Genomic DNA, 4,097 nt, shown 5'->3' with positions numbered 1-4,097 from the left:
GGCGACCTCTCGAGCTTGCTGCAGATGGGGCTGCAGCCCCCAGCCCGCGTGACGCTATGGCGGCCTGGCGGTCGTAGGCGTCTACGCCCCGCCCAGCCTGTCCCTCGAGTCCTTTGAGACGTTGTTGGATCGGGTCCAAAATTGCGTGCAATCGCACTGCCGAACCCGGACAACCTTAGTCCTTGGGGATTTTAACTCCAAATCCACGACTTGGGGTTGCCTCAGGACGGATGCGAACGGAGATACAGTGCTGGAGTGGCGGTGGGACTGGACCTCCGGTTACTTAACCGGGGGTATGTCAATACGTTCTCGCGGCGGTGGGGAAGTTCCATTGTGGACATCTCCTGGGCATCGCCCGCCGCCGCGGGATTCGTGTCGGGGTGGAGGGTGGCGGAGGAGGTGGAAACGTTGAGCGTCCACCTTCACATCATCTTTGATGTATCCGCCACCCAGCACGGTCACTCTACCTGCCGTCTCGCGGGGCGACAGCTACAACGCTGATGGGCGCTAGGCCGTCTTGATTAGGACGCGCTGATGGCCGCAGCCCTCGCTATGTCCTGGGCGGAAACGCCGCCCGGACCGTGCAACGACGTCGAGGTGGAGGAAGAGTGGTTGCGGGCCGCAATGACGGCTATCTGTGATGCCGCCATGCCCCGGATTCGCGCTCCGCTGCGGTGGCCCTTGTTCTGGTGGTCGTACGAGATCGCTGCCATGCGAGCTAGCAGTGTGGCGGCCTGACGCCGGTTTACGCGTTTCCGTCGCAGACGAAGTCGCGACCCGGCAAGGGAGGAGGAGTTGTACCGTGACTACCGCTAGGCAACGGTCGCCCTTCAGTCGGCCATCAAGGAGGCCAAAGCCCGAGCCTGGAACGAGCTCCTGGACTCTCTAGACCGCGATCCGTGGGCCGTCCCTACCGGATCGTTATGGGGCGCCTGCGACCACCGGCGCCCCCGGTCACGGAGAGTCTGGACCCCGACGTGCTCCAGCGGGTTGTCGATACACTCTTTCCGGACGATCCGGAGGAGCGAGGATCAGCCGAGCAGGCGGACCCGATTACCTGGTCCGCCAATGTAGGGGTTTCCGAACAGGAGCTCGCCGGTGCCGTCGCTAAGCTCGGGACCCGCAACACGGCCCTGACGGCATTCCCGGCTGGGCCTGGGTAATGGCCTTGCGCGTCCTCGGGCCCCGCTTCCGGCGGCTTCTGGACGGCTGCCTGAAGTCGGGGCGCGTGCCGCGACAGAGGAAGTGGACCAGGCTCGTCCTCGTCCCCAAGAAGGGAAAGCCCGCGGACTCTCCGTCCGCCTACCGGCCCGTTTGCCTGCTGGACGAGGCGGGGAAGCTTTTAGAGCGTGTGCTCGCTTCCCGCATCGGCGCTCATTTGTCTCGCGTCGGCGAGTTCGGCCTGACCGAGTGCCAGTACGGATTATTGTAGCCTCCTTCTGCGATGCAGACATATCGCAGACGAGCGGTATCGGGAACGCTCCGATCCCTCTCGTTAAGAGAGAAGACGGGTTAGACGGGCCTAGGGGCAGCGTCCGGTCGTATTACCGGCCGATCCGCACACAGCTGGAGGCATCGGTACCGGGGTGCTCGGAACCCCCTAATGGCCTGCCTGCCCGTCGGCCGCCCTGATCGAGGGCGGCCAGAATGGTAAGACGGCCCCTTGCGCGCACGTTTGTCATGGGTCACAATCACGGTGACCCGGCGTGTCGCGCGAGGGGCCGCGGGGACCGAGAAGGCTGGCGGTAGGGCGCCGCCGTCTTCGTGACCGGTCCCTAGGCGGTCGGCGTCAGGGTATGGCCCGTGTCGCCGAGAAAAATTGAGAAGATGGGCTCCCAAACGATTAGGGGTGCCTGGGCACGGCGGCCGGTGTAGAGTTCTTCTTAGAGTGCTCACGGCCGCAGTAATACCCGACGTTGGCCATCGGGGGGGTTTACCGCGGGCGATCGAGCCCGCTGGGAGTCCCACACTACCCGACGAAAGAACCCTACATCGCCGGGTGTGCTTAATGCTTTTCCACCTCGTTAAAAAAAAAAAAAGTACTGAGTGTAAGTTGGATTAAAATTCGTGCGCTGGGCGTAAATATTAATACTATTCAATAAATTTCACATTTATTGGAAATAGTCATTGACAATAATTGTTGTTAACATTCGTTAACGAGCTTGGATGCTCGTGGAAGTTTGAGAGAAGGTTGGATTTGCGTGTTGGACGCGGAATTTGCATTACTTGACAGGCTTCACTTCTGTCGAAAATAATGTATGTAGGTTTTTGTTAACAATTGTTAACAACAATTAGACGCCTTAGCGTAGGAATGGAAGTCAAGAATTAAGTTTGATTTTACCTTTTGGATTTATTCAATAAATCTCTTATTTTTAAAAATAATAGTTTATGTGATTGTTGTAAACAATTATTAATGATCTCAGGCGCTTAATTATTAATATTGAGGCGAAGCTGTGTCGTGTATATGCTGATAATTATGCGTTTTCTTATTAGTTAACAAATTTCCTATTCGTTTAACCCTAGGTTTAACGCAATTGTTTATTAACGATTTTAAATACAAATTTAGGCGTTTTTGATGTTTGTATGGGGTGTTACATTTGACCCTTAATCCATGATTGATTTTAATTATTTAAACGTTTAAACAATAATTAATTGATGTTAAATTATTTATGCGATTTCCGAGTTGACAATTAATAGTGAGAATGCAATATTCTACTCTATGGATTTTAGCGATTTGAGCGTTTCAACACTAATGAAATAATTATTGTTAATTATTTGAATATTGAATTGTAACGTTTGAGTAGTTGGAGCATAGCGTTTCCTCCTAGTAATTCTTATTTCTTTTAATTCGTTCATGTTAGTACCTTTGGATTTCGTTCGTTGTCTGTGCACACAAGAGTCGTATTTAATTTTAGGTATATCAAATGTAAAATCTAACTATACTAAATGGTTTTCGCAGTTGGTTGGTAAGAACTTATGGTATTTTGATCCACGAATTACCACACTGTTTGAGTTTAATTATGAGTACTTAGCAAAATTCTAAGATGGAAATACGCATGACGTCACACCTTAGTACTGCTTACTCCCGTGGTAACTCTCTCGAAACCTAGAACATAAAAGACATTATTCGATAACTACTTATATATTATAACTCTTTATATTAACTATACTCACGCCATGCAAGGATCCAGGGTTTCCGCTCGGCCCAGATCCACCTGAAATAATAGTATAACAATTAATTATTACTATTATTATTATTAATTAAATTATTATTATATTTTAAATTCAAATAAATATTCGTTCGAAACTTCTTTTCGAACGAATATAACGACAGCCGAACGCTGGACGTTACATACGTCACTGAGTGGTAGTGTTTTATGTAGCGTGGCACTGAATGTTCGTTTAAAGTTCACGTCACTAAGTGTTCATGTTTTTATGTAGCGCGGCACTAAATATTCGTTTAATACACTGAATGTTCGTGTTAAAATGCAGCGCGGCACTGAGTGTTGTTGTGCCCTGGTAGCTGTTTGGAGGACGAATGAATATCCTGAAGCGTCGCTCCTGGTTATGTATGTGTCGTTCTTGTAGTGGTAGTGGTGGTGGTGGAAGTTTCTTTGGTCTTACCAGCGTATAATCACCTGCGCCAGGATTCCTTCTGTTTCTATTTCCTGAACCCTGGTTTCCGTCATGTTGATCCATTTTTCAATGCACTCCGTGCATCGATGCGCTGGCTTGAGTCTTGTAATAATTTCCTCGAACTGGAGACATTTCACAACTCGTCGTGCATGTATGGTGGAAATTATGGAATGACCTTTCGGAATGTCCCGCGGTCCTCGAGAGTTGAATGGTTGTAGCAGTTGTTACATAACAACATATTGTTTTTTATGAAGATTTTGCCAACGTCGGTGACGCAAGCCATCTCCAAGAGAGACTTGTATGTCTCAGGATGGTCCTCTGGACGGACACCGTCTATGGGGCCGTACAGCTCCATCTCCTCCTCGTCGACCAATTCGAAAGGATCTTCATATCGATGCGTCGAGGTCAAGGGTAAGTACTCGAATGAATTTTGTTTCAGGGAACCTCGTGTATATATGTTC

The sequence above is a fragment of the Hylaeus anthracinus genome, unplaced genomic scaffold (genome assembly GCF_026225885.1).
Source record: "Hylaeus anthracinus isolate JK02 unplaced genomic scaffold, UHH_iyHylAnth1.0_haploid 11989, whole genome shotgun sequence".
In the NCBI taxonomy this organism is placed as follows: domain Eukaryota; kingdom Metazoa; phylum Arthropoda; class Insecta; order Hymenoptera; family Colletidae; genus Hylaeus; species Hylaeus anthracinus.
Note: the sequence above shows the minus strand (reverse complement) of the source record.